Consider the following 14,686-nt stretch of genomic DNA (forward strand, 5'->3'; position numbering starts at 1 on the left):
ACTTGGTGATGTAGGTACAGTTATTTCAAAGTGGTGGGAAAGATAAAGGGTAATGAAGAGGTGTTTGGCACACTTGCCTTCATCAGTCAGAGCATTGGGACATCATGTTACAATTGTACAGGACAATGGTAACACCACCTTTGTATACAATTCTGGTTATCCTGTTATAGGAAGGATGTTATTAGGAAATGGTGCAAGAACAATTTACAAAGTTGTCACTGAGTCTGGAAGATGTGAGTTCTACGGAGAGGCTGGATAAGCTGAGACTTCTTTTTTTCTGGAGCATAGGAGGTGGAGGGGTCAACTTATAGAAGTTTATAAAATCATGAGGGGCATAGATAAGGTGAATAGCTAAAAGTTTTTCTCCAGGGTAGGGAGTGTAAAACTCGAAGGCATAGATTTAAGGTGAGAGCAGAAAAATTTAAAAGACCCCCTGGGGACTACGCTTTCATACGGAGGGTGGGGCATGTATGGAACAAACTGCCAGAGGAAGTGATGGTTGCAGGTACAGTTACAACATTTAAAAGACATTTAAAAGATAGGTACATGAATAGGGGAGTTTTGCAGGGATATGAGTCAAACACAGGCAAATGGGATTCATTCAATTTCAGAAACCTGGTCAGTAGGGATAGGTTGGGCTGAAGAGCCTGTTTCTGTGCTATGTGAGTCTATGACTCTATGACTTTATTTCTGTAGCCATGGATTTTTTTTTTGAACAAAGCATTAGAGAGACACTTCCTGGACAGAAATGTTTTTTTTTACACTGAAAGAGTTTACAAACAAAATAAACAATGTTGCACCATGGACTTTCAGAGAAAAGATTCAGGAATGTTTTTGGGACTTTAAGGAAATACCTATAGCTTGAAAAAGTGCTCAGTTTTATAGAGGCCTGCCTGTCTCCTGAGAAAGGGAGGCAGTTTTAGACTGTTAAAAAGAGAATACCTCAGTGTAGGGAGTTTTAGAATTAGAATCCCTACAGTGTGGAAACAGGCCATTTGGCCCAACAAGTCCACATCGACCCTCCAAAGAGTATCCCACCCAAACCCATTAACTTAAAATTTACCCCTGACTAATACGCATAACTTACACCTCCCTGAACACAACGTGCAATTTAGCATGGCCAATTCACCTGACCTGCACATCTTTTGAATGTGCGTTGAACCAGAGTACCTGGAGGAAACCCACACAGACACAGGTAGAACATGCAAACTCCACACAGGCAGTCTCCCAAGGCTGGAATCGAGCCCAGGTCCCTGATGCTGTGAGGCAGCAGTGCTAACCACTGAGCCATTGTGCTGCCCCACAGTTTATCAGCTCCAGCTCAGAAGTATTTAGTAAAATCCTAATGAGTTTTAGTGAAGCCGGGAAAGTCTAGGCTCAATTATATGATAAAGCACGGAAGGGGCTATCCGATTCCCATGACCAGGAATTGAAGCCACACCTAAGTCTAACCCGATGTATAATAGAAAAGGGAATTTTCTCTGATGTTTGATTTCTATAATGGGATGCTGTTAGGATTAATTGATTGTATTTTTACCATGTGTTTCCAAATCCTTGTGTTCTATGTAAATTGCTTGGTTTATTGTATTGTGTTTTATTTTCACTTCTTTCATAAGACCAAAAAACATATGAACAGGCGTAAGTCATTCAGCCCATTAAATCTGCCCTCCCATTCAATGAGATTACGTGTGATCTGATAAGCCTCAACTCCACTTTCTTGCCTTTTCCCCTTGATTCCCTTCTTAATTAAGAATCTGTCTGTCTCAGCCTTGAATATGCTTACATAACCCAGCCTCAATGGCTCTCTGAGGTAAATAATTTCATAGATGTGTGACTTTGTCATTAGATTTTACATAATGAATTTTTGCTTTATTGTTGAAAACAAGTCTTCAACATTGTGTCCTTATCCCTCATTGAAAGACTACCCTGTTAAAATAAAAAATTCATCAAGCCAATTTCTGTTGGGATCTGACTTGTCCAGTAACAACATAACAGATAATTGGTTAGGAGGGTTCAAATGCTTCAGGCAACTTAAATATTTATTTGAAACACACTTGTTATTGCCAGACCATACCCAGACTATCTTCTCAGTAGAAGGGAGGGGTGAAAAATGAGGCAAATGTAGGCGCATTTACCCAGCTTTAACGATGGCCTGGGAATTCTGAAACGGTGAGGTAGAAAGAATGGGTGCCTTGGGCTAATACTGGAGGCCTTCGAGACTCGTTAACACTGAGGCTGAAAGCCAATGGGGAGGACGCCTCCTGGTAATTTCCATCATGAAGCACTTGGACATTGCGCGTTGTCACTGAGTAATCACAAGGGAAGAATGCTACTGTCACACACATGAGATGTTGACAACACTGGGATACAGGCTGTATACTCCATGGACCTTATGCAGCATTGGCCCAGACTGTGTGTGCTGCATTTTCCTGGAGCCATTGGTGCCCCACATGATGTCATTAGTACTCATTGTATAACCCCACCATAGCACATCCTTAGAGATTGATGCCTCAGGACACTATGAAGCTTACAGGCTCGATACAGAGATATGAACATCCACATGTATGGCATAAACGAACCTTTATCACAAATGTAAACTATGTACACCTTTGTGTTAGACACGGATTCCATGTGCCTGCACAAACCTTTCTTTCACTCTCATTTCCCTCCCACTGTGCCTCACTGAGCTGCCCTGGTATGTAGATGAGGTAGATGGAGCTGGGTTCATAGTGGAGCCTATCAGCCCACATTTGGTGGGGAGACCCCAGGTGTGTTTTAGTCAGCACGGATCAGACGTGTTGTAGACCTTCTTGCCCTCCTATCCTGAACCTCCAAGTATCAGAGGGAGGAAGGCAGCCTGGAGGTGGAGGGCCTGGCCAGCCATGCTACACAATACCCAGGGGACCGTGATTGGCTCCGCCTCTGGCTGGGTTTCTTCTGTCCCTACTGAAAACAACAAATGCTGGAGATGACAGCGGGTCAGACAGCATCCCTGGAAAGGGAACAAGCTAACATTTCAAGTCGAGACAAGAGCTCTGATGAAGAGTCATCTAGACTCAAAACATTAGCTTGCTCGCTCTCCAGGGATGGTGTCTGACCCAATGTAATCTCCAGCATTTGTTGTTTTCAGTACAGATTCCAGCATCTGCAGTAATTTGTTCTGACATCTACTCTGTCTCCATGGGAAGATGGCACACATAATCCCTGGTCAAGGCACATTGACAGTCCCCCACCCACTGCCACCTTCGCTTCAGTCCTGAGAGCCAATGCCTGGAATGATGGAGTGCACTTCAGTGTGACACTGCAGCAGAGCCTTTGAGTACTGGGCCTTCCTCTTCACTGTGTTGACGTGTTGATGGAAACAAATTGATGGGCACTGGAGTAGCTGCATTGTTGCAGCTTCTCAGCAGGGAGAGGTTGCAGGATTCCAAATGCCTCTCTGCCAATCCTGCTAGTCTCTGAACATATCCAGTGAGTCCCTCATCGCTGGGATTAGTGGGTCTTCCCTTGCCGTGGGCTCAGCGAATAACTGATCCTGGACTCTCCCCCAGTGGCCCGCAGCATCTCTCCCTCACCTGTCTGCACAACTCTGAGTGTGGAGTCATCAGCAGCCTCCCGTCCCACACTCTCTTTGCCTATCCAACCTACCAAGGTTTGGGTCTCGCCACTGGCAGGGCAGATTAGTGGGCATCTTGCCACCCCATGAATGCCTCTTCCTCTGAGGTTGAGGAGACTTGCTGTTGGAGGAGATGGCTGTTTCTCAACTGAGTGCAGCTGTAAGACACAAAAGACAGAAAGCATTGTGGTCCAAGTTTTTAGATGTGGTCTCTGATAAACACAGTGAATGTCAGCACATCTCCCCATGACAAGTACGACTTACTCAGTTGCTAAGTGTCTCTGCATTCCTGCAGGATCTGTATCAGTTCTTTTGGGTCAAGGCCAGTATTTGCTACTCGGCAGGGTAGGGTCTCTGACCTTCAGAGATCTCCCTCTCCTCCCTAACTGGTTCACCTTCATTCCATCCTATTGAAGGATGTCTTTTCCTGTAAAGAACTAAAGAGGTGAATGAGCTAGAAATGAATGAACAGCACTGCTCTTAGACCTTGGTGTATGAGGGGGAAAGGTGTTGAACTGTTTCAAGGGAATGAGAGGGTAGTGCATTAGAGATGTGGGGTTAGTGCTGTGGGAGGATAGAGTGTAAGAGGAGCGATGAAGGATGTTACATGGAACTCACAAGGAGTCAGAGCAGAAGTCTTGGTTGGAGGTGATTACAGTAGTACAGATAGTGAGCGTGGTAGCAGACAGCAAAGTATGGCATTGATATTAGAGGCACAGAGAAGGTAATTGACCTGCTTTCAGCTCAACCACCTGGTCTTCTGAACCCTGGACAGGACACTGACCCACATGGTGACCTTTGTCTGGGTAGACATTGTATGGTGGCACCACCTCCTCTGTCTGTACTCCAGGAAAAGGATAGTCCTTTTGTGCACAACCAGGATCTCCCAGTCCCTGGAGAAAGTGAGGACTGCAGATGCTGGAGTACCTTGGTGCCAATTTGGCCTTGTCAACAATCTCCATTCAGCAGGGCTGGTCTCAGGTGTCAGTGTCAATATGGGCACAGTGATTGAAATGCAAGGAGCAGCTTCGAGGGAGTGTTGGCCCGTGCTCTTCCAGGTTCACTCTATGCTCTCAAAGATAACAAGGCCACAAAGAATATTGGTCTTATGGCAGATATCAGGTGAGCATTTAGTTCATCCAATAACAGTACATGGAAGGAATAGACAGAGATATAACGTGATATTTACCACTGGGTCAGCGATGGCAACTAACACAGAACTTTTGAAGTACAGAGAGAAAACTTGCCTGACTTTGCAGTATGTTTCCCTCCATGAAATTTGATATGACTCTCCCTTATCCAAACCTCATTCTAGTTAGTGTGTTTAAGGGAGAAATATTTAAAGCATTGATAACGTTCCAACTCAATTGTCTGAACATCATTTTATTCTAGAAGCTAAGGCTGCTGTTAGAGTGTGAACATTGATGTGCACAATGAAGCACAACAATAATAAGGACAGATTGCCACTGGGCAATAACTTCATCCATTATTAGATCCAATTAACTGAAGTAACTGCCTATTCCAACATATCAAAAGCTTTGTGACATCAATGGCCTGACTTACGACTGGACCAGAATTTGTTACATTGACAACACATTCAATGTTGTTTTTCCATAGATGACAGAATTTCCAATCTGAAGTGAATATGTCAGCCTTGCTGATAGAATGTGTTTCAACATAAATCAATACTAATGAATTTCTCCACATTACTGCATTGTCCAATATTGGCAAATTCAAAGCTATTTGGATAACTGCATTGCTTATACTGTGAATAAAACAGATTTCTAAACATTGGTTTGTAAAAGCCAACTTTCACATTAACATCCTCAATGTCTACCTACATAAGTATGATAATAATCAAATCAAGATTTTCTAACTATTGCTAGAGAACTGGTAATGCTGGATTGTGCAGGATTTTGACCTTACTTTGAAAAAGGATTTGGTATCCTGGGAAGAGTACAAAGAAGGGTAGAGAAGACCTTGGAGTGAAGATTTTGAAATCTAAAGCAATAAAGAGAAATCTACAATAACATGTCGGCGTTCAGAAGAAATGCAATCAATTTTCAAGGCTTGGTCAATCCCAAACATGAATAACATTTTTCGTCATCAAAATCCATAGCATTCAATGTTTGTGCAAATTTTCTAATATCTCCGAAAATCAAGGAATTTAAAACCTGCAACAGAAGCTGTGGGTGGCACGGTGGTACAGTGGTTAGCACTGCTGCCTCACAGCGCCAGAGACCCGGGTTCAATTCCCGCCTTAGGCGACTGACTGTGTGGAGTTTGCACGTTCTCCCCGTGTCTGCTTGGGTTTCCTCCCACAGTCCAAAGATGTGCAGGTCAGGTGAATTGGCCATCCTAAATTGCCCGTAATGTAGGTAAGGGGTAGATGTAGGGATATGGGTGGGTTGCACTTCGGCAGGGCGGTGTGGACTTGTTGGGCCGAAGGGCCTGTTTCCACACCACTGTAAGTAATCTAATCTAAAAAAAGTTCATTTCTAGAATGTAGAAAATGCTTCAGCATCGGTCGATTAATCTTCCTCCCTGCTTCAATGTATCAGTTTGCCTTGCCAATGAAACTACTTCATTTTTTAAAGATCTTGTTGTGAATGTCACTTCATTAGAAAAAAGGATAAATGCAGTGCTTCTGAGTTTTTGTTTGAAAACCTGACTAAGAATGGGGTTATTAGCTTAGGGACAAATGTAAACTCGTAAGAAATAGAGAGATAGGTTGACAACCTTCAAAGTGAGATGTTAGCATTGAGATTATATCAAGACATGTTGAGCAATAGTTTATTGAAAAGTCTGATGAGCAATGGCTTCATTGATCCGAACTGTTCCAAAAGGCATCAGCTCTGATACATTTCACCAAAGTATCTATTGATGTAACTAATTAATTTTTTTATTATCTTAGTAAGCCTGAACGAGCTTCAACACAGTGGGAGAGGGTGAGGATATTTGAATCTTTGTAAGAGGTGTTGTTCACTGTGTACCTTAACCACCATTTGGGGCATCGTGATTATTGAAATGAAACCAAAACTGAGGTGTTGATAAAAACAAAAGATGGAAAGAAATTGGAGGAAAAAGTCTCCCCAGCCTGTCTTGTTATAAAATGATTTCTTTTTGAAAGAAAAACGAATACTGAAAGTGAAATTTATTTTCCAATTATGAGCTCCAAACTCTACTATCATGGCCTTGCAATTAGAAAAGAAACATTTCTGAAAACATCGAACATAGACGGCATGATGGCTCAACGGTTAGCACTGCTGCCTCACAGCGCCAGGGTGAGGGGCTTGGGTCCGATTCCAGCCTCGGGTGACTATGTGTGTGGAATTTGAACATTCTCCCTGTGTCTGTGTGGGTTTCCTCCTATAATCCAAAAATGTGCAGGTTAGATTAATTGGCCATGCTAAATTGCCCAAAGTATTCAGGGGGGTGTAGGCTAAGTGCACTTGTCATGGGAACTTTGGTGTAATGAGGTAGGGGAATGGAGCTGGGTGGGTTACTCTTCAGGGGTCAGTATGGGCTTGTTGGGAAAACAAGGTAAAAACAATGACTGCAGATGCTGAAAATCAAATACTGGATTAGTGGTGCTGGAAGAGCACAGCAGTTCAGGCAGCATCCAATGAGCAGCTTTTGCCCGAAACGTTGATTTCGCTGCTCGTTGGATGCTGCCTGAACTGCTGTGCTCTTCCAGCACCACTAATCCAGTTGTTGGGAAAACAGCCTGTTTCCACACTGTAGGGTTTCTAGATTCTAGAAAGACCACAAGCAGCAATATTCCTCTTTTCTGAAGGAGCATATCTCAATTTTCATGGCTTGGTAAATTCCAAACCTGAATGAAGTTTCTGTTCTTCGAAATCCATAGAGCTCAATGCTTCTGTTAAGCTTCCAATTGCTCTGACATTTTTGAAAACGTAAAACCTGCTTCAGAATTTATTTTCTGCAATGTAAAAAAATATGCTCTGGCATTGGTGGATTAACTTTCCTCCCTGCTTCAATGTATTAATGAAGATTATCACATTCATTCTCTTCCTGTTTACATTCAGAGACATTCCAGTGAGTCCGGGACTGCAATGATGCTATTTCAATCTATCATTATTGAAATAAAATTGTGAATACTGTGAAAGATTATTTTAAAATTACAATCCTCCTGCTGTCAACATTGAAAGGTTAGGATTTAAACTATGGCATTCAGAAAAGGTTTATGCTGGCAAAGTTAATTTTAAAAATACCAATCCTTTGATATCTAGAAGTGTGATATCTAATGAAGGTGGGAAAATTAAACTATTTAAAATGCAGTTTACTACGCTTGCTAATAAATACCAATGACATCTAAACAAACAGCATTTAAGAATTTACTTTATTTCCCTTTCATTTATAATTTATTCAATCTCAATTGCTAATCCGTTAATGATCTGCTGATGTTGTAAATTGTCAGTGCTGGGCTCAGTGGGTGGCATTCTTTCCTCTGCATCTGTAAACTGTGAGACCAAATCCTAGATTTGGGTTTCAGTTACTAATAGAAGTGCTAAGCTCTAAATTCCTTCCCTAAATCCTTCCTACCTTTTTTTTTGACTAGTTTTTTTTGTCATCTGCCCTTATATTTCACGTGGCTTGTTTTTAATTCTGTTTTGTAATGATCCCGTGAAGCAACTTGGGATTTTTGGTACATTAAAGACACTACAAAGGTAAAAAAAAACTGCAGTTGTGAATGAGAATGTTGTGTTGTTGAGGTTGTACAGGACAATGGTGAAGTCTCTTCTGGAGTACTGTGTCCACTTCTGGTCACCCAGTTACAGGAAGGATATTATCATGCTGGAGAAGATTTTAAAAAGGAGAAAGTGAGGACTGCAGATGCTGGAGATCAGAGCTGAAAATGTGTTGCTGGAAAAGCGCAGCAGGTCAGGCAGCATCCAAGGAACAGGAGAATCGACGTTTCGGGCATAAGCCCTTTTTCAGGAATGAGGAAAGTGTGTCCAGCAGGCTAAGCTAAAAGGTAGGGAGGAGGGACTTGGGGGAGGGGCGTTAGAAATGTGATAGGTGGAAGGAGGTCAAGGTGAGGGTGATAGGTCAGAGTGGGGTGGGGGCGGAGAGGTCAGGAAGAAGATTGCAGGTTAGGAAGGCGGTGCTGAGTTCGAGGGATTTGACTGAGACAAGGTGGGGGGAGGGGAAATGAGGAAACTGGAGAAATCTGAGTTCATCCCTTGTGGTTGGAGGGTTCCTAGGTGGAAGATGAGGTGCTCTTCCTCCTAGGAACCACCTAGGAACCCTCCAACCACAAGGGATGTTCTGCCCAGGAACCTTCCAACCACAAGAGATGGACCATAGCAACACGACGGATGGAGGAAGAACGCCTCATCTTCCGCCTAGGAACTCAGCACCGCCTTCCTAACCTGCAATCTTCTTCCTGACCTCTCCGCCCCCATCCCATTCTGGCCTATCACCCTCACCTTGACCTCCTTCCGCCTATCGCATTTCCAACGCCCCTCCCCCAAGTTCCTCCTCCCTACCTTTTATCTTAGCCTGCTGGACACAATTTCCTCATTCCTGAAGGAGAACTTATGCCCGAAACATCGATTCTCCTGCTCCTTGGATGCTGCCTGACCTGCTGCGCTTTTCCAGCAACACAAGATTAAAAAAAGACTTACCAGGATGTTGTTGGGAGTGGAAGGTTTGAGTTATTGGGAGAGGACAGATAGGCTGAGACTTTGTTCACAAAATTGCAGGAGGTTGAGGGGTGACTACAGATGTTTGTAAAATCATGAAGGGTATAGATAAGGTAAATGGTAGGTGCGTTTTTCCTAGGGTGGGAGATTTCAAAACTGGTGACATATTTTTAAGGTGAGCGAAGGAAGTTTTATAAATAATATGAGGGACAATGTTTTCACAGAGTGTGGTTTATGTGTGGAATGAACTTCTCGGGGAGGTGGTAGATGCAGGTACAGTTTCAACATTCAAAAGACATTTGGATAGGTAGATGAGTAAGAAAGCTTTGGAGAAATACAGGCCAAACGCAGGGAGCTGAGACTGGTTTACTTTTGGATTATGGTTGGCACGGATTGGTTGGACCAAAGGGTCTGTTTCTGCGTTAAATGACTCTACGACTGAAACTTTAGTACAGGTAAGTAGCACAGACTCAATGGACTGAAGGAGACTTTCATCATAGAATCCCTACAGTTTGGAAACAGGTCATTTGGCCCAACAAGTCCCTACAGACCCTCTGAAGAGTAACCCTCCAAGATCTATTCCCCTACCCTATTGCTTTACATTTACCCATGACTAATGAACTTAACCTACTCATCCCTGAACACTATGGTCAATTTAGCATGGCCGATTCACCTAACTTGCATATCTTTGGATTGTGGGGGCAAACCCACACAGAAACAGGGAGAACATGCAAACTCCACATAGCCTGAGGTTGGAATTGAACCTGGGTCCCTGTGAGGCAGCAATGCTAACCACTGAGCCACTATGCCACCCCTCTGCCTTCCTCTGTACAATTCTATGATGTCTGTTATGTGGATGTGAAGTTTCAATATTTGAGTAAGGGCTTTCAGTCTCCTAAATCCCTGAATAATGAAAATGTCTCAATGCTTCATATAGTGGTTGATTTTCAATATATAATTCAGGCACCAATGATTCATGTAAGACAATTCCCCACCCAATTAAAAGTTTTGAATAGTACAGAATGAACCAAAATAAACATTATAGCCTGTTTTGGCAGCAGTGGGGCCAAAACGCCCTGACGAAAGTAAGCTTTAATTCATATTTATGGGCTCAATAGATTACAGCAAGATATCAATGGACTGATCAGTCAGACAGAAAAGTGGCAAATAGAATTCTGTCTGGAGAAGCATGAGGTAATGTATTTGTGGAGGTCAAATGAGACAAGGAGATTCACAATAAATGGCACGATACCAAGAAATATAGATCAGCAGAGAAACACTACCGTGCATGTCCCATAGATCCTGAAAGGTACTAGACCCTTACTGGTAAGGGTTAACCAGCGTTAACCCTTCCTAATCGCTCTTGAGAATATGGTGATGAGCTGTCTCCTTGACAGTCATGTGGTGTAGGGGTGAGCACTGTCTTCCAATGGGAGACTGTTTCAGGATCCTGACTCCATAGCAATGAAGGAATGATTATATATGTCGAAGTAAAGATGGCGAGTGACTTGGAGGGGCATTTGCAGGTATTGGTGGCCCCAGGAGTCTGCTGCCCTTGTCTGTCTACGTCATAGAGATTTCTGATTTGGAACATTTAAGGAAAAACAAAGAACTATCGATGCTGGAAATCAGAAACAAAATCAGAACTTGCTGGATAAACTCAGAAGGTCAGCAAAAGCTGTGGAGATAAAGCAGAGTGAATGTTTCTGGTACAGTTCTGAAGACATGTCCCTGGACCCAAAATATTAATTCTGCTTTTTTTCCTGCAGATACTGTCAGACCTGCTGAGTTTTTCCAGCAATTTCTGATTTGGAACATATGCTATAGTGGGAGCATAGACGAGCTACTGCAGTGCATGTTGTAGGTTGTACACTCTTTTGCCACTGTGTACTAAAGGTATAGGGTGGGAATGGTGAATGTGTTGGGCAGGTGCCAATGATGAGGGCTGCTTTGTCCTGGATGAATCAAGCTTCTTGCATATTGTTGGATGGCTATTACCCACCCAGGCAATTGGAGAGGATTCCAACGGAGTCCTGACTTGTGTCTTTGAGGAGTCAGGAGGTGAGTTATTCACCTTAAAATTCCCAAGCTCTGACCTGCTTCAGTTACGCTATTTTTATGAATAGCCCAGTTCAGTTTCTGATCAGTGGTAACGCTCAGGACCTTTAAAGGACTGGGATTCAGTGAGGGCAATGCCATTGCCTGTCAAAGAGAAATCAACTAGGTAAAAACAAGGGCTGCAGATGCTGGAAACCAGATTCTAGATTAGAGTGATGCTGGAAAAGCACAGCAGTTCAGGCAGCATCCGAGGAGCAGGAAAATCGATGTTTCGGGCAAAAGCCCTTCATCAGGAAAAGAGGCAGAGTGCCTGCAGGGTGGAGAGATAAATGAGAGGAGGGTGGGGGTGGGTAGAAAGGAGCATAGAGTACAATAGGTGAGTGGGGGTGAGGATGGAGATGATAGGTCAGAGAGTATGGTGGAGTGGATAGGTGGAAAAGAAGATAGGCAGGTAGGACAAGTCATGGGGACAGTGCTGAGTTCAAAATTTGGAGCTGGGGTGAGGTGGGGGAAAGGGAAATGAGGAAACTGATGAAGTCCACATTGATGCCCGGGGGTTGAAGTGTTCTGAGGCGGAAGTGAGGCGTTTTTCCTCCAGGCGTCTGGTGGTGAGGGAATGACAGTGAAGGAGGCCCAGGGCCTCCATGTCCTTGGCAGAGTGGGAGGGTGAGTTGAAATGTTGGGCCACGGGACGGTTTGGTTGATTGGTGCGGGTGTCCCGGAGATGTTCCCTAAAGCTCTCTGCTAGGAGGCGCCTAGTCTCCCCAATGTAGAGGAGACTGCATCGGGAGCAACGAATACAATAAATGATATTGGTGGATGTGCAGGTGAAACTTTGATGGATGTGGAAGGCTCCTTTAGGGCCTTGGATAGGGGTGAGGGAGGAGGTGTGGGCGCAGGTTTTGCAATTCCTGTGGTGGCAAGGGAAAGTGCCAGGATGGGAGGGTGGGTTGTTGGGGGGCGTGGACCTGACCAGGTAGTCACAGAGGGAACGGTCTTTGTGGAAAGCGGAGAGGGGTGGGGAGGTAAATATATCCCTGGTGGTGGGGTCTTTTTGCAGGTGGTGGAAATGTCGTCGGATGATTTGGTTTATGCGAAGGTTGGTAGGGTGGAAGGTGAGCACCAGGAGCGTTCTGTCCTGGTTACGGTTGGAGGGGTGGGGTCTGAGGGCGGAGGTGCGGGATATGGACGAGATGCGTTGGAGGGCATCTTTAACCATGTGGGAAGGGAAATTGCGGTCTCTAAAGAAGAAGGCCATCTGGTGTGTTCTGTGGTGGAACTGGTCCTCCTGGGAGCAGATATGGCGGAGGGGGAGGAATTGGGAATACGGGATGGCATTTTTGCAGGAGGTAGGGTGGGAAGAGGTGTAATCCAGGTAGCTGTGGGAGTCAGTGGGTTTGTAAAAAATGTCAGTGTCAAGTTGGTCGTCATTAATGGAGATGGAGAAGTCCAGGAAGGGGAGGGAGGTGTCAGAGATAGTCCAGGTAAGTTTAAGGTCAGGGTGGAATGTGTTGGTGAAGTTAATGAATTGCTTAACCTCCTCGTGGGAGCATGAGGTGGCGCCAATGCAGTCATCAATGTAGCGGAGGAAGAGGTGGGGAGTGGTGCTGGTGTAACTATGGAAGATGGGCTGTTCTACGTAGCCGACAAAGAGACAGGCATAGCTGGGGCCCATACGGGTGTCCATGGCTATCCCTTTGGTCTAGAGGAAGTGGGAGGATTCAAAGGAGAAATTGTTGAGGGCTTGGATTCACTCTCATTGGAGATTATCATTGTGTGGTGAGAATGTTACTTGCCATCCATCAGCCCAAGTCTGATGATAATGGTAGCAATGGCAATCTGTTGATTAAATTCAGCTGAATATCTGAAGGGGAACAGAAATCCTTACTGCATTAAAAAGTACTTGGGTATGTCTTTGATATGGTATAACCTACAAGGCTATGGACCAAGGACAGGAAACTGAGATGAGGTTGGATATCTCTAACGTGAAGATAATGGGTCAAATTAAGCCATTCACTCTTCTTGTTACTCTTTTTTTGATTTCATGAAATGCTCACAGCTTATCACCATAGAACTACTCCTTCAAAAAAGTTGCCAGATGACAACTGGGCATGCGCGGCTGGAAGAACAGAGGTGGTCAGTTTGAGGTTAGGTCAGGGCTGTGAGGATGGGCTATTCTGAAGCCTGATTGGTTATTTAGACTTATTTTGAACCCTTCAAGTTTGGAAAATGTTTGACATTCTATCTTGCTGCATGAGTGAGCAGGAAACAAGATTCTAAGGACATCACAGCATCTGACGGGAGAGAGCACCAACATTCTGCTGAACCAATACGCATTAAATATTGAAAGGAAGGGGGAGGTGTTTGATACAAGTTAGAAAAGAAGATGAAATAAAGAGAGGAAAGTACAAACTGGAGGGAAAGGAACAAGGATGGAATTAAGAAATAGTTATTTCTTTAAATCTGACAGGACCACGCATTTGAGCAGCAAAATCATTCAAATTTATTGAAATAAAGAGTGATAAACCACCCCTCTCCAAAATGCTAAAAACATGAAAAAGGAGTAGGAATAAAATTTTCAACAAAATACAACTTTCTTTTTAACTTTTAATGATTGGTTTACAACATGCATGCATGTTCATAGGTTAAAAAAGCAGAGTGTGTATTATCAGTCAGCATTCATCATTGGATCTTCAATGTCAGCAGATATATCATTTTTAAAAATCTATTTTGAGAGATTACATGCAGGAATATAATTGTACAACTTTTTTTTTGGCCAGAAAGTTCATCGTCAACGTATTTACAGTAATTATTTAAGATAATCGTACTTGTGCTCTTAATTACCAGCCCTAAATTTCTGTGGAAAATTAAAAAGACAATGAAAGTCATGGAGACGCCAATTGTGAGATAATATTTCTGTGAAGTAAATAGCATCTTGGTCTAATTTAATCTGTGAAGTCTGATGATTCACTTATCTCTTAATTCCTTGAATCTGCTGGTTGATTTGTGCATTAATAATGGTTTGCATCCAGTGATATTCTGTCTATTACTACTCAAGAAATGTAAAAACAGATATACATTTCCTTTTTTTTTGTAGCTGTTGATCTCTTCTCACAATATGACAGAGATTCGATGGATTCCTGCAGCTGTCTATCTTTGATGCAGGTGGTGAGACATGGAATATAAGTGGATTAGGCCAAATATAGATGAATACTGTTCTCACTGTGATTTACTGATTAAATAATCTAATCAGTGAGTTATTATGGTTTATTATTGTCGAATTGTTAATTTTAAAAATTGAGATCTCAAAGATTAGTACAAATCTAACCCATTTAACACAGGC

This window comes from Chiloscyllium punctatum, chromosome 41 (assembly GCF_047496795.1).
Source record: "Chiloscyllium punctatum isolate Juve2018m chromosome 41, sChiPun1.3, whole genome shotgun sequence".
NCBI lineage: Eukaryota > Metazoa > Chordata > Chondrichthyes > Orectolobiformes > Hemiscylliidae > Chiloscyllium > Chiloscyllium punctatum.